At 41.3% G+C, this 25033-nt stretch overlaps 1 protein-coding gene across 5 annotated transcripts in view; it reads left to right on the top strand.

Annotated features, from left to right (window-relative positions):
• The window catches only part of RGL1 (ral guanine nucleotide dissociation stimulator like 1), a 241101-nt gene that overhangs the window by 44976 nt on the left and 171092 nt on the right, over positions 1–25033 (top strand). For 2 of the 5 annotated variants that reach the window (XM_029935215.1, XM_029935208.1), the window contains exons 2-3: positions 811–882; positions 10140–10255. The exons of 1 other annotated variant lie outside the window; for it this stretch is intronic. The gene's annotated coding sequence lies outside the window, so the exon portion shown is untranslated. Of the gene's footprint in view, positions 1–810; positions 883–9152; positions 9234–10139; positions 10256–25033 lie in introns of those variants that run through there. 2 more of the 5 variants (XM_029935210.1, XM_029935209.1) reach the window with 2 other exon arrangements.

Here is a 25033-nt window from a genome sequence, read left to right as displayed (position 1 = left end):
GTGCTGACAGCTCAGAGCCTGGATCCTGTTTCAGATTCTGTGTCTCCTTGTCTCTCTGCCCTTAACCTGCTTGTGCCCTGTCTCTCTCTCTCTCTTTCAAAAATAAACATTAAAAAAATACATTAAAAAAAAGAATAGAGCACAAAATGCTTGCTGTGAAATAAAAAGATCTTTTTACTATATAAGAGATAAATGGTGGAGCAGAGTACACCAAAATAGTCCTAGAAAGTCACAGGAAAGCAGGGGTCCTAAAGGTTTGCATGTTTCTTAGCTTCCTTAGGTTGGAGGAGTGCACACATCAAGGTTTTTATATGGAAGTTGAAAATTATTTGATTTACTAGGTTTTCTTTTATCTTTATCTCTTTTTTAAGCTTATTTACATTTTTTTAAAAATAAAAATAATTTTAAATAAAAATTTATTTATAATAAATATTTTTACTTAAAAATATTTTTAATGTTTTTATTTATTATTGAGAGATAGAGCATGAGCATGAGAGGGGCAGAGAGCAGGCGAGACACAGAATCTGAAGCAGGCTCCAGGTTCTGAGCTGACAGCACAGAGCCCAATGTGGGGCTCAAACTCACAAACCATGAGATCATGACCTGAGCTGAAGTTGGATGCTTAACCAACTGAGCCACCCAGGCGCCTCTCTCTGTTTTTTTACTTTTTTAATGGATCTTTTTTTCCCCCTCCTTTCCTCCCTGATTTTCTCCTTCCCCCACTCCCTCCCTTCCTCCCTCCCTCCTTTCCTTCCTTCCTTCCCTCCTTCCCTCCTTCCTTCCTTCCTTCCTTCCTTCTTCCATTTCTAGAGTTAAAGTCATGGTATCTGACACGATGAAGTGGCATCCTAGATTACATGGAAGGGACCTGCAATGAAGGGGGTGAGCATCTACTCCATTCGTGAACAGCGGAGCCAGAATAAAGCCCGGGCTAGAAGCCTGCTGCTCACCAGAACACACCTGTGACATCCAGCCACTGGTCCGCCTCCCTGGTTCGGACAGTATCGTGCATTGCTCTAGAGCCAAGCATGTGGTTTGTGTTAGAACTGAACCAGGCTCCAGAAGTCAGGTCAGGCCAAAACTGACCAGAAGGCCTTTGGGTTAGCTATACAGCGATCTTGACCTTTTAGTGTTTTTGGGAGGGACTTATCAGGATTACTCTTGTCCAAAGTCAGCCCTCTGTCCCTTCAGAGGAATAAATTTGTGTCTTCAGCCTAGACAAATTTGAACCAGTCTTCTAGAGATTTAGAAGGGCTATTAAGGCAGGGCTTAGAACATGTGGCCTCTTCCCTGAATACTGTCTCTTTAACTTCTCAATTTGTTGGCAACCTGATTTCTGATTTTCTGAATGGGTGTTCCTCTGGTCATTTGCCCAGGAAACAGCTCTGGTTGAGGGGCCAGTGGAGAAAGTTTTGTATCTCTTGGGAAGGGAAAGGCTTAACTTTTATTTCCAATACCACAGGCTGCATGAATTCTTGGATGTAGCAGTCCCCAGATGTGCGGGGCTGTGGCTAGTGCATATAGCTGCACACAGGCAAGGGGGATCTGGGCTAACTCTTTACAACAGCCCCCCAAGTCTGCTAATTCCAGACTGAGTGAATGAAAGGTTAGTTTGAAGTTCTCAGTTCATATTCCTTACAGTAAACATTGGTAATCACTTTTTCTTTCAATCTTTCCCTAAGTTGTTCTGGGTTTTGAGATGCTAGCTACGAGATAATGTCAGCTAAAATTCTTGACATCTGCCAACTCTAACTTAACCCTTGCTTACAATCATTTTGAAATAAGACATTTGTCTTGTAGCTGGTCTGAAAAGTTACTGTAGTGTGTTGCTGGTAATAGATTTCTTGGAGTTGAATCTTTGTGTATAAGATTCTTGGGATTTGCATTCACCGTCTGATTTTTATATCCTATGGTCCTGTAATAACTCAGATTTACAAATCTGGGTACCACTGGGCCTGTGAGGCTATTGTACCTGACTTAACTGCATATTTAAATGTAAGGCTAGAGCTAAAGCTAAAAAAGCAGATGAGTTTGGAAGAGGAGATTGTACTGTTTTGAGGTCATGTGTAAAGCCAAGAAATTGCTGGAGCAGTTCTGACAGGGATTTCAGGAAAATAGGCTTGTAATATTTCCACTTCTCTCAGCTTGCAGTCTGGCTGAAAATGTAGTAAGATCAGCCTTTTCCAAAGGTCTTGGTATTTCTGCAGCTGTTTTCAGGAAGCCTTGAAAATGAAAAGCAAAGGAGTCCGCAGAATCTCAAGTATCCATGCCCCCATCACCAACGTTCTTGGATGATCTACATGGGAAAGAGTTGAAGCCACATAAATGAAGGTGTGCGTGACCTAGTGTGTGGGGGGGGCACTCTTTCAGATATGGTGTCGTGCTGATGGCACCCCCACCCCACCAGGGCAGGGAGCACTGGCTTAACAGCAAGCAGACCAGAAATGCCTTTATGGGAGCTCTGCATGTGATAGGTCTACTTTCTGTTATTTTAGGCCCTTTTCGTTTCATTCACTTGAGTCGACTGGGCCATCTGTCCAGGTTAGTAAACATCTCAAACTCCCGAGCTGGTCCAGCCAGCCCAGTCTTAACATGCCATTTACCATCACTACTGAGAAGCTCTATTTGCTAGGGCTTTTTTTTTTTTTTTTAAGTGTGTTTATTTATTTTGAGAGAGAGCAAGAGAGAGAGAGAGAGAGAGAGAGAGAGAGAGAGAGAGAATGCACAAGTGGGATAGGGACAGAGAGTGAGAGGGGAGAGAGAATCACAAGCAGGCTCCACAGAGTCCAATGTGGGCTCAAACTCGTAAACCATGAGATCATTTAAATGAATGTTTCTAGCATCATCATTCATGGTTTATATGAAAAGAAATGAGGGTTCAGAGAATTTATGTGACTTGTGTAAATCATATAAACAGACCACTGGGTCATAAGAACTGTAGAGCTGTAAATTTTATATCATTAGCTGCTAGCTTTCAGGTGGTTGAAGCTCTCCATATATGTAATATATATAAGGAAGTTTAAAAAACTAGGGAAGATGTTATTGTTTTGGATTTTTAAAATATTTTTGGCCACATATGTCGCCCAATATGTGAAGCCATAGATTCTATTTTTTAGCATAAATTTATAAGTGCAGTTTTCTAATAACTCCCTATTTTCAAGTTAACTAGTAACATCAACAGACTATGATGAACACACATATTTGAAATCTGGATTTATGTAATCAGTTAGAGCCTCAATGTTTGGGTTTATTTTTCAGTCTTGTTGATTGCCCAATATTAAAAAAAATTCTAAGAGATAAATTCTTACCATATAATTTTCTAGACAGCCAAGCTTACTCAGAATAATCTTCAATCAGATTGACCCAGAAGCTTGACAAATGATTGATAGAAGTTTCTGGTCCAATTTTCACCACCATATAACTCCTAAGAAGGCTCACTCTTCCCGTTCTCTCTTCAGCCAAGTCCAGTCCCATCTTTTGAAATTGCACTTGTCAATGTTCCTAGACCTCCAGTCTGTCCATAGGTTCTTAATGTCCACCTCAAAGGACCATCAGCTGCATCTGATCCCTTGGGTCACTCTCTCCATTACTCAGCTTCCAGGTCTCCTCTCCCTCTTGGCTTTCTTGCTACCTCACTGGCCACTTGTCAGTTTTCTTTCTGCTCCTCCTCATTGTCCTGACTAGTTTGAAGTCCTCAATCAGCCTTTCCCAACCATGGTTATCTGAACCACATAACATGTATAACCATTTGAAGGACTGTTTTCTCAGTTTTCCCAAGGTAAATAACTAGCACTATTCTAGATGCATAGGAGGGAAGCTAATTTGTTACATACAATGGTGTCTTAGGCTTTTCACAGAAATCTCAGTTGAGAAGGGCTGCCACACCCAATCCATAGTCTTGGGGATCTGACTCACTGTCATGGCTTCAAATTCCATCTGTATGTTGACAACTCCCTGATTTATATCTCCATCCTAGACTTCTACGGGGTCAAACACAAGGTAGACTCTGCTATACATCTATTCCACCTGTTATCTTAAATTTCTAACTGGCATCCAAACTTAGCCTGTCTAAATACAAAACCTGATCTTACTTCCCAAAGCTGGTTCATTCAGAGCTGTCATCCATCAGACTCTATATTTCAGAGTCATCTTTTACCTTCTCTCTTTCTATCACAATTTATATCCAGTCTTCTGCAAATTTTATTATATCTACCTTCCAAATACATTCCATATCTGACCAGCTCTTCCAGCTTTTACTTCTACCACTTTGATCTAAGCCACATCGTCTCTTGAGAGCTTGAAATATTTCAGTAATCTCCTAACTGGCCACCCTGCATGGACTGTTGGGCCTCTACAGTTTAGTTTAAAAGCAGCAGCTAGAATGATCCTTGGGATGTCAATCCTCAGTTCAGAACTCTGTGGGGCTCCCCATTTCACTCATGGCAAGAGCTTAAGACCTGACAGTGGCATGCATGATACATATTGCCTCTTCCCCAACTGCCCCAGTATTTTTGCCATTTCTACAAATGCTTAGGTAACTTCCACCCAGGAAACTCCCCTCTGCCTGGAGGGTTCTCCTCCCTAACCTACCCTGTTCCTATGACTTAATCCCTTTCTCCTTTCAAGTCTTTGGTCAGATGACACCTTCTTGGTGAAGCCTTTCCTGACCAATCTCTTTAAAATCATAACTAGCCCAACCCCATCACTCTTTATCTCTATTCCATTGCCTTTTTTCTCTCCATTGTGTTTATTGCTTTCTAGTATTCTATGTGGTTTGCTTATTTATTTTCATTGTCTAGCTTCCCTACTAGTGCATAGGCTCCTTGAAGGCATGGGTTTTGTCTGTTTTGTCCACTGCTCTATGTTAAGTATCTGGATCAGGCCTGCATAGAGGGGGTGGGTTGCTGAATGAATGATGGGGTGTATTCTGTGTGAAGATGTGTGATAAATGAAATTTTAGTCAATTTAAATTCTCCTTGTATTGCACAAAATACCTCTCAAATGTATCTGATGATGTTATGAGATATTCAATACTGTCCTTAGAAATATCTCAAATACCTTCTCTGCCCATCTTTTAAATATTACTCAAAGACCCAAAACTGCCTTTGATTTTATATGTTGAGGCCAAATTTAAGCTTTTAACTGCATGCTGATACTTCATCTGCAGTTGTAAGCAACATGCATTTCAACCCCGCATTGCCAAGTTCATCTAATTGAGCATATGAGAAAATATCAGGATCACAAGTGTCTCAGGTTCATTTTCTCCCTTTTCCCACTTTTCTCTGTGTTGTTGGGGGTGCGAGGTCCTACTTGGGGGGTCCTTCTGTCTGGGATGGGCCAGTAGGAGGCACTAGTAGATGATGGAGGGAAGCAGGAGGGAGAGGCCAGCCCCCCCATCCCCCCACTCTTTGAGCTCCACTGGCGGCTGCAGCTGAGTCCACTGCTGGGCTGCAGCTTCTATCCCGCGACCCCAGCCTGGTGTTTTGCAGGAACAGCTCATACCCGCTCAGGAGGGATAAATGCTGCTCATTTTTCCCTCAACTTCATGTTTAGTGATATACTTTGATGCCTTAAAATAAGCCATGATGGGAGTATCCTCACCTCAGAAATTGCAAACTTTACAAATGGGGGCTTTCCTCCCACAGACAGCCTTTGTTAAACATTGACCAGCACAGCCCTGCTGGCCCAGCTGCCGGGCTCTGGCCTGCTGTACTTCCCCTTTCATCTCTTCAGTCTAGGAGCGCATAGTGGCTGCCAGCTGTTGCTAATCTCTGGCGTCTACTCCTGGGTGAGGAACTGTTTAGGATACAGGTCCTTGATCACTTTCAAAATTTTTTTAATGTTTTTTTATTTATTTTTGAGAGACAGAGAGAGACAGCACGAGCAGGGGAGAGTCAGAGAGAGAGGGAGACATAGAATCTGAAGCAGGCTCCAGGCTCCGAGCTAGCTGATAGCACAGAGCCTGACTCGCGGCTTGAACCTATGAACCGCGAGATCATGACCTGAGCCGAAGCTGGAAGCTCAACTGACTGAGCCACCCAGGAGCCCCGCCTTGATCACTTTCGTAAGGAATTTTCTGTGCTAAATTCCTTCCTTTTGTGGAAACAGGAAATGATTTCTGTTTTCCTATAAATTGATATAACAATGCTCTATTTGAGTGAACTCAGGGAGGATCTTTAGTAGCAACACACAGACACAATTTGTCTTATCTGAAATATTTGTACTGTTGGCTTACTTGGGAATAGGAAGAACTATAACCATCCCCTCATTTAGTTTAACTGTAAAGATTTTAGGCTTCTTATTCATCACAAATGTGTGCCCATTTTTCAATACTGTGAATTGTGGTATCTGGCCCCGGGTACCAGTATTTCAGAAGCAGGGTGGCCTGGTCATCTAACACGTGTGCTCACTGCAGCATCAGTAGCCCAGAATTTAATAGGGTTCACATATGTCGATATGATTTGCCCTAAATGATAGTTTAAAATTCATCTTTCACTATTTGCTACTGCTTCAGACTGATTAAACATCCTGGAGACTATATTGCACCCACATCTATGGTACTGCATCTAGGGCCTGCTCCAATATTGCCCACGGCTGTGGACTTGGACTATAATTCCATGTTTTGTCTCAGTGCCCACCTTAGAAAGTCCCTGAGGAGTATTGTAGAGAGCCCATCTTTGTGTATTGATCAACATATCTTATTCTGAGTGGAGCAAGGGGGATATGATGAGAAAAATTAATTGATTTTAATATTGTTGCATCATCTGAGCATTCAGCTCAAGTCTGACGTAAGTAAGTTGTGTTAGGCCCACCTGGTTTTTCCTGGCCATGGCTCCTCCTTTCCCTGGGGGAGCCACTAGATTGTGTGTGCAGGCTCTCCTGGCTTCATTTCCCTCACCATGACGGTCTGCCTCTGGCCTTCAGCCTTCTTCTGAGTGCCTGAATGTTTGCTTTATTCTCACATGCAGTCCCCATCCTTTAATTTTTATAACTGGCCTTCTGACTATCTTCGTTCCTCCACTTGGTTCCAACTTACCTGTTTATTCATCTGTTTCTTCATTGATTCTTTTTTTTAAGTTTATTTATTTATTTTGAAAGAGTAGGAGCAGGAGAGGGGCAGAAAGAGAGGGGAGAGAGAGAGGGCTCTGTCAGCATAGAGCCCGATGTGCGGCTTGAACCCACGAGGCCATGAGATCATGACCTGAGCCAAATCCAAGAGTCAGATGCTTACCTGACTAAGCCACCCAGACACCCTTGTTCCTTCCTTGTTCTTTTTCTTTTTTAATTTTTTAATGTTTATTTTTGAGAGAGTGAGAGAGAGAGAGAGAGCACGCAGGGGAGGGCAGCGAGATAGGGAGACACAGAATCCAAAGCAGGTTCCAGGCTCTGAGGTATCAGCACAGAGCCTGATGGGAGATTTGAATTCATGAACTGTGAGATCATGACCTAAGCCTAAGTTGGATGCTTAACTGACTGAGCCATTCAGGCACCGGTCCCTGCCTCCCCCCTACTTCCTTGTTTTTAACTATCCTTTTCCCAGAGCCCAAAGATCTGTCCCAAATTCCAACATGAAGCCCGGGCTATATCATCTGTTGAGAGACTTACCAGAAACTTTTGGTCTTCACTCTGGGCTTTCTCTGGTGTCTACCTCCCAATACTCTGATGCCTACCTGTTGAGACCGTGCCACCTCAGAGGGTTTGCCTTTGCCATTGTCATCTGGACCATTATAGACTGGAGGTGGTGCTTAGCCTGCCAGACTGAACCTCCACTTATTCATGGACTATACCAATTCTCTCAGTGGCTATGGCCAGACTAATTCTATGTTCTGATCCCTCTTCTCACTCCCATCCTCAACCTGGTCCAACCTGTACAAAGCAGTAGGAGATTACTTACCCAATTAAGTCCCATGATAAACCAAATGGCACCACTTACCACTGGCCTTCTCAATCATGAGGAGTGGCTGTATGGGGAGAAAGTAATTGCAAGCCTATGATGGTGGCTTTGTCAAGTTAGTACCACTGTGTTCAGCCATTGAGGGGAGGATTCTGGTTAGATTTCAACTTTGTAGCACTAAATTGGGAAATCTGTATAATATTATTAACACAGGCCTCATGTGAAGTCTTACTAGGCCCCAGGAAAATGGCCAGAAAGCAGGTTTCAAGGATCTTTGGCAACAGATGGGGAAATTGAGACTTGGATTAATCACATGTTACTCCTGAAATCACACAAGGATTTGGTGAACAGATTCTAGGCTTAAGTTTTGGGGACTGCCAATCCACTAAACTAAGGACTCCCAATCTTTTGATGAAGAATGCTTTTCAGTTCTCTGAAGACTTTAAGTAATTGAATATAAGAGCTGGCCTGGAACTGAACTTAGAGATTACCTGGTTATTGTTGCAAACCCTCATGTTTGAGGTGCTGCTGCTGAAGTTCATGAGAGAATAGAAGGTATATTCCAGAGCCCTCTATTGCTTCCTCGCTCCATATCATGTGACTGAAAGAAATGGAGTGGCAGAGAAGGATGGGGCATGGCTATCAGGAAAGGCCTCAAGGTCTACCTTAACCTGCTGTGCAATCAGGTTTATTACATTTCAGTGGGAGTGAAGACCGGGAACAGTTTTCTGCCCCTCCCCCACCCTATTGCCTTCAATAATGTTATACTCTTCCTCTTCATTTTTCCACCTCCTGTTTTGTTTTTTTTTTTTTCTGGGTCTCTTCTAGGATCAGTGGTGGTGGTGGACAACTAGAAGGAAAGGGACAAAATCCTTTTGTGTATCTGGACGCTGCTTACCCAGCTCTTTCTTGGTCCTTGATGGCCTCCATGTGGGACATGCTTACATATGTCTTCTCTCTCTTTCTGGGCCACTCTGCTGGGTTCTTTGGAGGCCTTTCATTGGGGACCTCTCCGCTTCATTGTTCTTTGGCCCTCTCCTGTGCTCCTGCTCCTGGAGGCTTACCCCATAAAATCTATTACCGAGTCAGCTCTTTTACATAGGAGTCCCTTGAACACATCTCAAGCTTGGGCACCCTCTGCAATGTTCCCTTGGATCCTAGAAACTCAAAAATCTTCCTGTTGAGAGTGTAGCCTGCTGCCCTTCCTCTATACTCTGCTTTTGCAGTTTGGCTCCTGTGAACCTCTTCAGTGAGAAGCAGGCCCAGGCTCTGTGTGCAAAGACACGGATATTCTAGGGAACAGCCATCAGTTTCTCCCATGAAGTGTCCCTGGATGCAGGTCAGTGAACATTTGTCAGTGGGGGTATGCAGCCACTCCTAGCCTGGGTGAGCCGTCTTCTGGGAGCCTTCCAACTACCCTCATCCCCCACGGCACTTAGCGGATGTGGAGGGGGATTATATGTAGGAGTGACAGAGCAACACCACCGAGAGGGCTGAAATATCACAAACCACTCTCACTGGGTCTCTCCAGCTCCCTCTTATGGTTACCAAGGTGTAATGGTGAAGGTCTAGGGGCTCCTTAGACTTCCCCATGGCAAGCCTTGGAAAGGAATCCTTGATGCATTCTTTTATAACTATCTGGGAAATCCTTCTCTACACTCAGTTGAACCTGTGAGGCCCAATGGATTCAACAACCATCTTGAGCTTTGTTCCGGGGGTGCTATGTCAGGTGATTCATTTGGTATCTCTCCAGGATCCGCAGTGTTCCCAGAACTCTGGGAATGGGTGGAGGAGGGAGATGGGAGCAGAGGAGAAGCAGAATTCACAACTGACATCTCTGTTAGCAAATAGATACTGTTACAAGTCACTTTATCTATCTAAGAACTAAATGGTTAGTCAGAGATGAGAAATGCTGTGTGGTCTTGCGTAAGCCTCTCGGTTTTCCCATCTATAAAACCAGAATATCAGTTCAGATTTACTTGGCAGGGCTTTTCTGAGGATTAAACTATTCTAAGTCATGTAATTAAAATGATCGAAAGTATTTGCCAAACTTGAAGAGTTGTGGAAATGAGAAAATTACTTACCAAGAGACCCAGTCAGGAGCTGTGCTGGAGCTGTCAGCCATTCCTGGGGCAGCAGTAATCTCCTGGCGGGAACTGGCCTGGGAGGGGCTTTGACAGACATTGCACAGAGCTAGTTGAAGAAGGCCTGACTGACACATACTTATTATTTTATCTTTGTAAAGCTGCAGCGTGAGGCCCAAGACAGCGGGAGGAGGCTGTGAGGTATTCACTTGACAGCCTGCCATTGTCAACTCTTACGGGAGGGAGACGTCAGTGCCCAGAAGGACAGCCTTGGGTTGTAAGTGGTTCATTTTTTTTTTCATTTAGCTGCAATAACTCCTGCTGATGATTTAATACTGTGATTTTGGAATGCTCCCCGTGTGCTGAAGTGAGTGAGTGTGTGTGCACACACATGCATTCATGTGAACAATTCTTAGTCACTCACTTTGTGATTACCAGTGGGCCACATTCTTCACTGGTTTCTGAGACTTGGTATAAAACACATTTTACTAGGATGACCTGGTGTTTTGGACAAGGAAGCCAACACAGTAAGTCTTATCATAGTTTAGTTTATGTCTCATTGTTATGGATGTTGTCAGGTAGCAAGGGCAGTCGAGGATGGGGGTCTGATATGGACCTTAATCCCTGTTCCTAAAGTAGAATAACGTGTGGAAATCGGGCTTTCTGGTGCTACAATAAAGAAATGTTTTGTGGAACTCTTATAAAAGAAGTAAGTTGGGAAGTCCCTGTTGAATCTTAATTTCAGGACTGCAAATTATAATAGGACCCAGGTTCCAAGCATTCAAGATATTTGTCTCTGCTAAGTGAGCCAGCTGTGAAGAGGTAATTTTTATCAGTTGACATTGAACAGTCTGCCACACAGCCATGGCCTGCATGGCCTTCCTTTACCTTTAATGACTGGATGCCAGTGGGATGATGGAGATTTTTAAAAGACACTTTATTGCCCTATTGTAAAAAAAAATCTGGAAGTATAGTACCCCATTTTTAAATGACCGTTTTGACTGAAACATTTTCTTACAAATTCCAGGACCAGAGGTAAATTAGTCACTAGAATGTGATATAAATGAATGCAGGGATTTTGTATATTTTCTTCACCAATGTACCCCCAGGCCCTGGACCTGAGCCTGGTAAAAAGAAGGTACTTGATAAATATATATATATATATGTGTGTGTGTGTGTGTGTGTGTGTGTGTGTGTGTGTGTATTTTTTAAAATATATTTTTAATGTTTATTTATTTATTTTGGGAGAGAAAGAGTACAAACGGGAGGGGCAGAGAGAGAGGGAGAGAGAGAATCCCAAGCAGGCTCTGCACTGTCAGAGCAGAGCCCAATGTGGGGCTTGAACCCACGAACCATGAGATCATGACCTGAGCCAAAATTAAGAGTCAGATGCTCAATCCACTGAGCCACTGAGGCACCCCAGTAAATATCTATTTAATGAATCAATCAATCAATCAGAAAAGGGGTTATGGCCTGCCAGTGGGAGTGACTTCTGGGTCTTGGTTAGTCCTTGCCCTTTGGGGGTCACCTGTGTGCGTATCCTAAGTGTAACACCTTTAGCCACAAAAAACACGGCATTTATTTCCACCACAGTGATTTTCTGTGAAAATACCCCCGAAAGTTTCTTCCCTCTTTCCTGTAAATATTTCTTTAATGAATGCATATCCTTGGTGGGAATTTTTCTTCTCTTTGGACAAACATTAATTTCTTTCCTTGCTTCAGTTATTGCTTTGTTCATTATTTCATGTCCCCGTTTAACTTAACCTGAGTCACATTCAATCCTATGCCAGAGCACAGTGTGATTCAGCTTTCTAATGGCCATGTACAGTTTTTGGAAGGTGGCTTGTCTTACTCCTTTTCAAACTGAGGACCACCTCAATATAAAAGATCAGAGAGAGAATCTATTCCATCCACTTCTGCTTTGCTAGCATACATGGAAACACTGTGCCGCAAAATCACAGGGACAAGAACTATGCTCCAGAATTAAGGGAAGATGAAGCTTTTGATGAGATATCGTGAACAGATAAAATTTTACAATCAGTAATAATAATCTTAGCTTAGTTATGTAATTGAAGCCCGTTGGTTTCCAGCTGAGAAAGCCAAACACCAAAGGGCCCAGAGCAGGGACGGATAGGACCTGGGGTTAAGACTGAAGGCCTGACTCTCAGTAAGCTTGTGCCACGGGACTGCTACAGCAAGCCACAGGGAGCCAATGGGTTTATATATTTTTTTTTAAATAGCTACATATCAAATGATTAAAGCCAGAAACAAGAGTACAGATGTTAACAGGTTTTTTTTTTTTAATCTTTGCACCCCAGGCCTCCCAAAAGAGCTTCTTGGGCGATGCATTCTAGTGAGTGTTGGAAGGGACTCTGGGAATAGTGGGTTGGAGACAGCATGGTGGGGGTGGGGGCTTGGGAAGGGGCTGACCAGGAGCCGGGTGAGGATGCTGGGGTTCTGATTCTGATCTTGTTGCAGGAAAGAAACCAACATTTATTGGGCCACTGCCATACACTTTTTATCTTGTTTAATCCTAATTACCACTTGGCTAGGTGGTATGGTTATTCTTATCTTAAGAATGAGGAAACTGAGGCTTCAAAAGGTTAGGAAGCCTACCTCAATTGAAGTCATACAGCTAAGAATTGGCAGGCATGTATGGGAACCCGGGACTGTATTGTACCATCCAAGAGTCATCAGTCAGTTTCTCCTGCTAGGGCTCACTGTGAAACAGTAATTGGACAACCTCTGAGATTTCTTCTGGGTGCCCAGTTCTAGAGATTCTTGTCTTTATCCTGTTCTTTTTACTAATTTTTGGCTTTGAAGATTTAATTTACCCACTCTCCATCCCCTTTGCCCCTACCCACCCTGGGTTGTGAACTGACGCAGAGATTTTCACTCATCTGTTTCTCAGGATAGTGTGGTAGGAGGACCACTGGGGACTGCAGAACCGCCTTTCCTGGAGGGGTCAGCCCTGTTTCTTAGGGTGCTGTGATACCACTAGCACCTTCCATGATTAGGGAATGGGTGCTGTTAACACTTTGTTTTCACACTACAACACCACAAAGCCAGGAACTGCTATTATTTTACCAGTTACTCCATGCAACCTTTAGCCCATGGACCAAACTGCTATCTCCATGTACTAGAGCTTTTACGTGTTCACATTTAAAGACGGGTTGAAGTTACTCATCAGAGCAAAGGAAGGGAAGGGTGGTGTGCTATATAAAACCTTGTGTAGGCTGTTTTAACAAATGGATTCCAAAATGTATAACGGCACCAGCATAACAGAAGTTTAGTTCTTGTTCCTAAGAAAGTACTAGGGAAATTAACAAGTCAGCAGGGACCCCAGTTGAAAGAGGCTCTTTCATCTTCAATATGCAGCTCCTGAGGTCACCCTGGGGGTTGTCTCCACTGCAGCAAGTTGGAGGAGAAAAGAGCATGGGAAGGTGCCACATGGGAGGATTTTATAAGTCAGGCTACGAATGGCACACATCGTTTTCATCAAATTCCTCTGCCTGGGACTCAGTCACATGGCGGCACCTAATTGCTAGGGGGGCTGGGAAATATAATCTCTGGCAGGAGAGCTCACTTCCCAGCACTGACCCCACACAGTTGACAGAGGGACACACATTTTTCAGAGGGTGGCTAGCCTTCTATCATACCCTGTACCAAGATCAGAGGATCTGTATTCAGGTACTGGCTTTCCTGTTAACTGGCTGGTAATCTTGTCTTATCTGTAACATGAGAGGGTGAAGGAGTTAATATCCAAGGTAGCTTTTTGCTTTAGAATTCTGTGGCTTTGTTTGGCTATTTATTTATTTATTTATTTATTTATTTTTAAATCTTATTCCACAGGAAGGCAGCTAGTTCTTTGCCTGGATGCACTGAAGTTCCTGGGTTAATGCAGCAGAACTTCTCTCATGCTGCACTTCATCCCGGCAAAGCTGGCAGCCAGGGTTAGGGCCTCATCTGATCCCATATGGGGATATTACTCATTGAGCGCAGAAGGCATTGATCCATGGGAGGCAGATCGCTGTACTACAGGGATCTTCTAACTGGACGTGTGTGCCCCTAGTGTACGTGAAGGGTTTTTTTTTCTTAATTTATTTTTGAGAGAGAGAGAGCATGAGCAGGGGAGTGTTAGAGAGAGAGAAGGAGACACAGAATCTGAAGATAGGCTCCAGGCTCTGAGCGGTCAGCACAGAGCCCGACACAGGGCTCTAACCCACGAACCATGAGATCATGACCTGAGCCGAAGCCAGACGCTCAACAGACTGAGCTACCCAGGCGCCCCACGTGAAGGTTTTCTGAGGTGTGAGGTGTTACCAAGTGTGATCCTAAAACTGATCACAGAATATCTACAGTTAAGGTGTTTTATCAGGTCTCCCTTCCCCCCCTTTACAAAGGAAGGTCTACTGTTACTCATCCTGACTCTTACACAGTTCACTGTTCAAGTGCAAAAACCTGTAGGGCCCCAAAGTAGTTTTTTGAAATAATTGGCATCACTTATATTCAAGATATTAAACATGGTTCCTCCATCTATCTTGCTGAGACATACCTTCCAAGGGGTGCCTGCGTGGCTCAGTTGGTTGAGTGTCTGACTGGGTTTTGGCTCAGGTCATGATCTCATGGTTTCATGAGTCTGAGCCCCGCATTGGGTTCTATGCTTTGTCAGTGCAGAGCTTGCTTGGGATTCTCTCTCTCTCTCTCCTTCTTTTTCTCTCTGCCCTTCTTCTACTCATGCTGTCTCTGTTTCTCTCAAATAAAAAAGAAACTTTAAGGGGCACTTGGGTGGCTCAGTCTGTTAAGCATCCGGCTTCAGCTCAGGTCATTATCTCATGGTTCATGGGTTTGAGCCCAGCATCAGGCTCTGTGCTGACAGCTCAAAGCCTGGAGCCTGTCTTCAGATTCTGTGTCTCCCTCTCTCTCTGACCCTTCCCTGCTCACACTGTCTCTTTCTCTCTCTCAAAAGTAAATAAAACATTAAAAAAAGAACTTTTAAAAAATTAGAAAAAAGACATATATTTCCAATAAAAATTTTACTTTATATGTTTAATAATTATTTATGAAAATGTGCATGTATTTACGTTGTTTTGATCAATGATGTACTATTAATAATTGCAAATACAACTAAGAATATATTATTTAACTTATAGTCACAGAAATAAAGTTTATATTTTATTTATATACAAAATAATTTAAAATTTAAAACCATTTTACATTAAGATAAAACTCTAGCAAAGGTGAGACAGAAATACAATTTCAAAGAGCTAAAGGAACAATTGTGTGCTTGGAATATAGTGATAATTGAGACAGACTCTGCTTTTATGGATGAACATTACAGTGGGGGAGACAGAATGTAAATAAATTGGTAACTTTGCAAGACAATTTCAGGTCATGAAAGTTACTATGAAGAAGCAAACAAGATAGTGCATCTGGGAAAGCTGCTCAGAGGAGGTGACATTTGGTATATGTACAGGAGATGTGGTCTTTTGTTTTGAACAAACATATCCTTCCAGTTTTGGGGATGGAAGGGGAGCACATCTCATTTATGTGAAAGAAGATCTTGTGCATATATATTTTAAATGGATGCTGTTGAGGATCAAATTTCTGTGGTATTTAAATTCCACTGGACTCATTTGTTTTTTATTTTATTTTATTAAAAATTTTTTTTCGTCTTTATTTTATTTTGAGAGACAGAGAATGAGTGGGGGAGGGGGAGAGAAAGAGGGAGACCGAATCTGAAGCAGCTCCAGGTTCTGGGCTGTCAGCACAGAGCCCGACGTGGGCTTGAACCCACAGACTGTGAGATCATGACCTGAGCTGAAGTCGGATGCTCAACTGACTGAACCATCCAGGCCCCTCCCACTGGACTCATTTAAAAGGGTGATCTCAGTTTTATTTAAAAATATTTCAAGTATTTCTAAGACCACATAGCAGCCATTACATCATTTGCAGCCATTTATTTTATTTTATGTTAAAGGCTTATTTATTTTTGTGAGAATGAGCATAAGTGGAGGAGGAGGAGGGAGGGTGTATAGGGGATCCAAGCAGGTGCTGCACTGACAGCAGAGAGCCCGATGTGGGCTTGAACTCATGAACCATAAGATCATGACCTGAGCTGAAGTTGGAAACCTAACCAGCTAAGCCATCCAAATTAAATCTGCAGCCATTTAAACTTACAATGAAAAATTTTATATCAATTTAAAATGTTTGAATAGCAATAGATTGCCAAGATTCCTTGACAGATACATGAGCAAGGAACTTTTAAGACCTCTGTGTAGTGGCTTAAAATATGGGCTTTGAGTTTAGGCCACTGTGTTGAAGTCATGGACCCACTGTTCTTGGTTGTGTAAATGAAGAGTCAGTTCTGTGAGCCACAGTGTCTGCATCTACAAACAGTACCTTCCTTACACAGAAGAAAATCTGAAGTTTTAAGTGAATAAGGCAGTAAAAGTGCTTACCTGAGAATAAGGACTCAATAAATATCATCTATATTACCAATATTATAGCTTTACTTTCAGTTATGTAGGCTGATTCAACTCTCTTGTCTCATATGTTTGCAGCGCAAGATGAAAGGCACATCATCAAAACCAGTTCTTTGCTGAACTGGGGTGGCACCTAGAGGCAAACCATCTTATTCATGTAATTCTTTCCTAATTGCTTCATGTGTCACAACCAATGCAAGTTATTATTTTTCCTATTTTACTCATATGGAGGCTAATGCTCAAAGTGTTGAATAACATAACCAAGGTCACTCAGCTGGAAAAGGTAGAGCCGGTCATGATGGAACTGTGATTATCACCAGCTCTTCATAATTCCAAAACATGTTCTCTCGTTCATATACTATACTGCCAGTATTATAACATGTGCTTCTCAGATTGACCCTGACTTCTGGGCTCAAAGACCAGATTGTGTTTCTGTTGTAAATGCGAGCGCTCCCGGCCCAGTGGTTAGTACTGACCGTTTGCCAGTCCAAGCAGAACGTGTGCTGAGGCACTGAGAAGGCGTGCACTCCTGCTGGTCTCGCTCCGACTGCCTGTGGTCTCCCTCCTTGTAAGTGAGGAGAGAAGTCTGAGGAAATTAGAGACGTTTCCTTGCCTCTTCTTCAGTTCAGGCGTATCCCTCTCTAGCGTACAATAAGATAAAATCAGGAGGAGAACGGTCTCTCCCTGAGGAGAAGCTGAGGGCTTTGTCTCCTGATGCCCCAATGTGCCTTTATCTTTTGTTTTTTGGTCTGTTTTAAAGCCCTTGGGACTTTCTGCGACACACCTGAGGTTGATAAAGAAGGAGTAATGTTTGCAAAGGGCAGAAGACCTTGGAAGCAAGCTCACAGGACCTGGCAGGGGGAGAGAGGAGAAGCCGAATGAAGGTTGTATTAGAAGAAGAGAGGATTTAGAATTGCTCCAGGAAGGTGGTGAGAAGAGAAACTGGAGGATGACTATGAAGTGTGATAGAAAAAGGAGACTTAAAAAAATACAATCTACCAAAAGCCAAAGGGAGGATTCACTAAGATATATTGCAGGAGGAAAAATGTGACATGAAGGAGAAAACAGAGCTGATAAGTCAGCAGGGAGATCTAGCAAGACCCTTAAAAATCATTAATGGAAAACCTAATACCAAAATATTAGAGTTAAAAAAAGACTTGCAAGTGCAGAGCTTGCCTGTGTGTGGGGCCTGAAAAAATACCGCAGAAAACCCAACCCGTTTACCTTTGGCACCCTCACTACCACGTACGCAGGCCCTGAACTCTTTCATGCCGCCCTGGTGCTCCCACTGGCTTTGTTGCCATTCTTCTAGCTCATTTCCACTGGCCCCAGACCATCTACGCACCTGTAAGAACTGACCTAGAGGCGCACCGCCAACGTGCCAAGACTGCATGCTTGGGTCGCCTTCTTCTGACAAAGGGTCAATGCGCTTCAGCTGTCCATTTCCCCATCATACTACTGATCTTGTCCACATTCTGAGTGTTTAATTGGCAAGCTCCCTTTATTCATTTGAAGTCCCTTCAAGTCAGGGACTGTGGCTTTTTTGTTCATGTAATATTCCCAGGACCTATTGTGTGGAGAATGGATTGGACAGGGAGGAACTAGGAGTTTATGTAGCCATACTAAGGAAGAAACAGTCTTGGTAAAAAATTAAAGGCGGCTTGATTTGGAAGCTGCATATAGGAAAGTGTCTGTTTGAGACTTTTAAGAGATACTTTGCAATGACAGATCAGGACTCTGTGATTGATTGGATGTGGGTACTAAGCAAGGTGGAGGGGTCAAGGATGACCTGGACAGAGCTCTGGGTAGGTGGTGGTCTAATTGTCTGTAACAGAAGGCACAAGGAGGAGGAAGCTTAGCAGGGGGATCAAAACCCTGAGATGCCCAGTGGAGAGGGTGAGTTGGCTGTTGAGTTGGACATGAAATTGATGTGTCCTCTAGACCTTAGTTCTTTCCTGACTGGAGAGCTCTATTTCCAACTGCTTACTGAACATCCATCCTCACCTGGAAGAGCCGCAGGCTGCTCACACTGCGCAAGTCCAGATTCACTTTGTCATTTTCCTCTGAAGCCTGGTTCTCTTCCTATGCTCCCAGCGACTCAATGGGAATTATCTTTTGCTGCTTCCTCTGTCTCTTTCTGACCTGCAAATCCAAAACACCCATGCTGTGTCAGTCTTTGATTTGTATAGCTCTTGACTCTGTTCTCTCATTTCCATTTCCATTGTTTTACAAATGCTCATTTCACCCCTGCCCATTTCAATACCTTCAAATTTGTCTCCCTGACACTAAATAAGCATAAATTTCAAACTCCATTCCACGTCAGCAAATGTCCTTTCCTTCTGGCCTATGTTTATCTGTATATACCAATCTTATCGTCTTTCCTCAACCAACTCAGCAACCCGAACTTTGGAAAATCTGCTGTTATCCAAATGTGTGATACTCTTTAATGTGTGCACCCTTACACATGTTGTTACTTCCCTTCAGAGTGAACTTTCTTTTTTTTTAAATATTTTATTTATTTTTGATACAGAGAGAAACAGAGCATGAGAGGGGAAGGGGCAGAGAGAAAAGGAGACACAGAACCGGAAGCAGGCTCCAGGCTCTGAGCTGTCAGCACAGAGCCTGACGCAGGGCTCGAACCCATGAAAGTGAGATCTGACCTGAGCTGAAGCCGGAGGCTTAACCAACTGAGCCACCCAGGTGCCCCCATTTTGCAATGCATGCAAACATTGAATCATTACATTGTACACCTGAAACTAATAAAATGTTATATGTCAATTATTCCTCATTTATTTAATTTTCTTTAATTCATTATTAAATTCATTTAATTTTATTCAATTAAATGAAAGAAGAAAATGATGATACTATGAGACCAGAATGGACTTTAAATTGCAGAGTTAGTTTTATTCTTGGTTTACCCAGTCTGTCATCCATTCTTTTTTGAGAATTTATAATTGAACTTGAAAGAATTGTGGATATTGGAGATCTACCTGTGAAAAGCTCCATTTGGCCTTAGCAAACTAACCCCATGATTAAGAGCACATTGACTGTTATATGAAACTGTGTTTGAATTTTGGCTCCATCGCTATAAGCTTTTGTGTGATCTTGGGTTGTGGACTTAACCTTTCAGACATTTACTTTCCTTAATGAAAAGTGGGAGTACAAGTATCTTCTTTGCAGATTTGTGAGGATCATATGAAGTAACACATGATCAATACTCAAAAATGAGATTTTTGAACCAGAAGCACGATGAAGGGGTCTTCCCCTTCATGATACCTGCTTATTCTGGCAAGGCATTTCTTTTAAGCTTCTGAGACAACGTACAATCAGCATGTAAGCTCTGTATCCTCAGGGCAACCCCACACTGAGTATACAGCAGGGATGTTGAGCAGAATCTGTGGAAAATTTGGCTTGTGCTTTTGCCCTTCAGTCAACTAATGGAAAAACTGGCTAGCAATTTGCTGAGATGCCACTTTTAATCCAACCTTTAGTACCAAGTCCAGGACTACCATGGTCTTTATGCTCGTGAGGCAGCACTTCAATATTTGTGGGAAACAGAGAACAGGTAGAATCCATGGTCATTAAGTTGTGCTGAGAGCATGCTTAGCTATTTTCTCTTTTAGGAAGATTTCTCCCTGAGTTGTTATGGATCCTGCACAGAATCTGTAACATAACAAACCATCTCAAAAAGTCTCTAACATGTGTAAAAAATGCAATTTAAGTTCTAAGCAACCAGTGTTATAAACAAGAGTTTGTATATTAACCTACATGCAGGTGTAATACCCAAGATTTCTTTATCGTCCCCCAAAACCAGAAACCGCCAGGGAGACCGAGTCACGCATGCAAAAGCAAAGGGCTTTATTACAGGTTTAGGCTCGCCGGGACCTAAACTCGGGCTCACAGACTTTACTGGCGTGGTGGATCTATGCTGAGAGCCCCGAACAACAACGGTGGGGTAGGGCTTTTATGAGTTTGGGAAGGGGGAGTTACAGGAATCCAATTATTATTGACAGGTTTATCTAATTACAACATTTAGAGTGTTAACCAATCACAAGAGTAGACCCAGGACCCAGGACCCTCACGTAGGGTGTAACTAGCCTTAAGCAATAGGCCTACCCTTAGGAATGTTAAGGGTATTACAAGGGTGGTCCCTCTTGCCTTGAGCAATGTGTGCCCTTCTATTGTCTCAAACCTACGTCCTTACACAAGCTGGGACTAGTTGTATAGTAGTGGTGATGATCTTGTTGAAGGAGTGTGGGGCATAGAGGGATGGAAAGAAGAATCTCCATCTCCAATAAAAATACAGTGTAGAACTTTTTTTTCTTAATTATGAGTCTTGAAGGAGGAGTCTATTTTTTAGAAAGACATCTAGTGTCATTGGAAATCTTCTATTTAGTACTCTAGTATGAAAACTATCTCTACAGTTTAGAGAAGTGGAAACAGCCAGAAAGAGAAGCAGCCAGAAATTGGTATGGTACAAGGAGAAAAAAAACAACAATGATGATGAAATATGAGAGAAACTGAGACGGATGGTCAGAAAAATTTCCCAAGAGCAAAAACATTGGGTAGTTGAATACTATCAGATGAAGTGCTAAAAAAAACCTACCAAACAGAACCCTCCATTTTGCTGAATTGAAGACAGAGATTTCAGGTGGGCTGAAGCAGCCAGAATTTGTGAGACAGAATATTGGAAGGGAGGCAGCTATGAGAAGAAAATGCACCAGAAATCTAAACATGGGTCCTCTCAAGTCTTTGACTAAATAGAAATCTGTATAAGTGTAGGGTAAAACTTTTGGCAAAGAAACATTTTTAGGTATATGTTAGCTGAACAATTCTAGAGGTCACACAGGACCAAGAATAATTTGAGTTTTTACAAACACGAGTAGAGAGACCTCATTCCACATGTAGAACATTTAGTAGAGGCCTTCTAAAACTCACTGGAATAAAGGGTAATCTAGACTCACACTAAAAAGCTTAAAAATGAGCATGAAAAGAATCAAACTAATCCACAGGAGACTTAATTTCCTGCCAGAGCAATGTTTAACATTTTTAAAAGGAATTAAACGAAACCTAGCACTTAACAATGCAAAATTTATAATGTTTACTACCGAAGAAAAAATTGCAAGACATGTAAAAAAGGCAGGAGAAAAGTCACTAGTAGTAACAAGCTTTAAAATGACAGAGATAATAAAACTAGCAGGCAAAAACATGAAAACAGGTATTATAAATACACTCAATAGGATCAATGATTAAGTTGAAAATACAGACACGATAAGGAGAGAAAAGGAAAACATAAAAAGGAGTTAAAGGGGACTTTTATCTGAAATGAAAGTTTTATTTGATAAAGGGCTTAACAGTAGAATAGACATGACATTAAACAAAAGATAAATGAAGTTGAAGATAAAGCAACAGAACCTCTTTAAGATCTAGCAATACAACTTATCCAAAATGAAACTTACTTTCAGAGATAAAAAGGATTAAGAAAAACAGACTTGTGGAGAAGTATCAAATTGATTAACATGTAAACTAGAATTTAAGGAAGCAGAAAAGAGAGAAAAAGAGAATAGAAATAATATTTAAAGAAATAATCAAGTATTTTCTAAATTTTATGAAAAATATAAACTCACAGATCAAAGGAACTTAGCAAACACATAAGCAAAAAACATTCTACAAAAACCACACCTAGAACCTCATAATCAAACTATAACATACTACTGTTTCTGAGAAAAATCTTAAAGGTAGATAGAGAGAATTAGATGCAGAGAAACAAAAGATAAGAATTACAATAGACTTGGGGAACTCTGGGTTTGGCTGAGGTCATGATCTCAAGGTTTGTGTGTTTGAGCCCCACAGGGGGCTCTGCGCTTGTGGCCTGGAGTCTGCTTGGGATTCTCTGTCTCCCTCTTTCTCTACCTGTCCCCTGCTCACATGCTCTCTCTCTCATATATACATATACATAAAATATAGATAGATATAGAATTATAATACTTGTTTTCTTCAGAAATTATGCAAGCCAAAAGATCCTAGTATATCCTTAGAATGGTGGGCAAAATTTGGCCAACCTAGAATTCTAGACCCAGTGAAAATACCTCTAAACACGAAGATAAAATAAGAGCTTTTTTCCAGACCAAAGCAGCTATAGGAGTTTGTGGCCAGCAGACCTGCACTACAAGACACTCTATGTAGTTCTTCAGGCAGAGGGAAAATGATACTTGCAGAAAATGTGAATCTGCATAAAGGAATATGAAAATGTGGGGGTAACTACCAAGAAGTTTTTTTTTTTATTATTTAAAGATTCCTTAAAAGATAATTAACTGCCTAAAGCAATAATAATAATGTATTTGGTATTTGTAACATATGAAAAAGCAAAATGTATGACAATAGCATAAAGGACAGGTTAGGGAAGTGGAGGTATATTACTGCAATATTCTTACATTGTATTTGAGCCAATATGATATTATTTAAGATAGAAATAAGATAAAGGTGCATATTGTAAATCCTAGATGAACCTTTAGAAAATAAAGAGATATAGCTAAACAAACCAACTGTGGTGATAAAATGGAATTAAACGATATCAAAAGAAAGCAGAAAAATGGGGAGAAAAACAAAGAATGGATGAGATGAATAGCTAAATAGTAGCAAGATGGTAGATTTAATAACCACATCAGCAATCTCATTAAATGTAAATTGTCTAAACTCTGAAACAGAAAGCCAGATTGTTGGATTAGATGGTAAAACTCCCAATTATATGTGTCTATAAAAATTCCTGTCTATATATATATAAAGACACAGATTAAAAAGGAAAAGTTGGGAGAAGATAAAGGTGTTTTAGCTAAATTACTAGAAAAAATACAGTTCAGAATAGGAATATTACCAGGGATAAACAGGATACTTCACATGATAAAGGGGTCAGTTAAGAAGCCATAACAATTCTAAAAATTTATCTACCTAATAACTGACTTCAAAATGTGTGAAACACCAATAGATCTGAAAAAAGAAAAAAACAAATCTACAATTATAATTGCAATTTTCAGCACTCTTTTCGGTAATTGATAGAATAAGCAGACAGAAAATAAAGAGGGATATGGGAGATTTAAATGACATTTTAATCAGCGTGGACTAATTGACATATATAGAACATTCCACACAGCAAACACAAAATACACATTCTTTTCTAATACCCATGGAACATTTACCAAGATAGATCATATGCTAAGTCATTAAAAAATCTCCAGAAATTTTAAATGATTGAAATCATATGTAGTATGTTCTCTGATCACAATAAATTAAATTAGAAATAAGTAAGAGAAAGATACTTAGAAAATCTCAAAACACTTGGAAATTAAGCAGCATAATTCCGAATAACACATAGTTCAAAGAAGAAATTACATAAAACCTGGAAGATATTTTGGACTGAATTGTAAAGAAAACCTGCATTATCTAGTGAAATGCATCTTAAAGGGAAATCTATAGGTTTAAAAGCTTCTATTACAAAAGGATAAAACTCTACAAGCAATAGTCTGAGCTTTCAACCTTAAGATAGAAATATAGGAGGGTCACCTAGGTGGCTCAGTGGGTTAAGGTTCCGACTTTGGCTCAGGTCATGATCATGCAGTTTGTGGGTTTGAGCCCTGCTTCGGGCTCTGTCCTGACAGCTCAAAGCCTGGAGTCTGCTTCAGATTCTATCTCTCCCTCTCCCACTACCCCTCCCCTACTCGCACTCTGTCTCTCTCAAAAATAAATGAACATTTAAAAAGTTTAAAAAGGTAGAAATATAGGAGAAAATTAAACCCCAAATCACGAGGAAACAAATAATAATATAATGAAATAGGAAACAGAAACAATAAAGAACATCAATGAAATCAAAAGCCGATTCTTTGAAAAGATTAATATAATGAATAAACCTCTAGCTAGTTGTTTCTGATCAAGAAACAGAAAGGATACAAATATTACCAACATGAGTAGTGAAAAAGGGTTATCTCTAAGATTCTACATGCATTCAAAGGGTAACTAATGGGATATTATAAACAACTTGATGCTAGTGAACTCAGCAATCTGTATAAAATGGATAAATTCTTTGAAGAGCAAAACTACTTCAGAAACTACTCTTCTTTGAAGAGCAAAACTACTTCAGAAATAGGAAATCTGAATATCAATTAAAGACATTAATTCACAATTAGAAACTTTCCCAGTAAGAAATTTGTGCGTCCAGATGACTTTAACTGGTAAATTGCATCAAACTTTTTTTTTGTTTTTTTTTTAAATTTTTTTAATAGTTTATTGTCAAATTAGTTTCCATACAACACCCAGTGCTCTTCCCCACAAGTGCCCTCCTCCATCACCACCACCTCTTTTCCCCCCTCCCCCTTCAACCCTCGGTTCATTTTCAGTATTCAATAGTCTCTCAAGTTTTGCATCCCTCTCTCTCCCCAACTCTCTTTCCCTCTTCCTCTCCCCCTGGTCCTCCATTAGGTTTCTCCTGTTCTCCTGTTAGACCTATGAGTGCAAACATATGGTTTCTGTCCTTCTCTGCCTGGCTTATTTCGCTCAGCATGACACCCTCAAGGTCC

The sequence above is a fragment of the Suricata suricatta genome, chromosome 3, assembly GCF_006229205.1.
Source record: "Suricata suricatta isolate VVHF042 chromosome 3, meerkat_22Aug2017_6uvM2_HiC, whole genome shotgun sequence".
Classification (NCBI taxonomy): Eukaryota; Metazoa; Chordata; class Mammalia; order Carnivora; family Herpestidae; genus Suricata; species Suricata suricatta.
The sequence above is the reverse complement of the archived record's forward strand: the minus strand, read 5'-3'. Positions and strand labels throughout refer to the sequence as shown.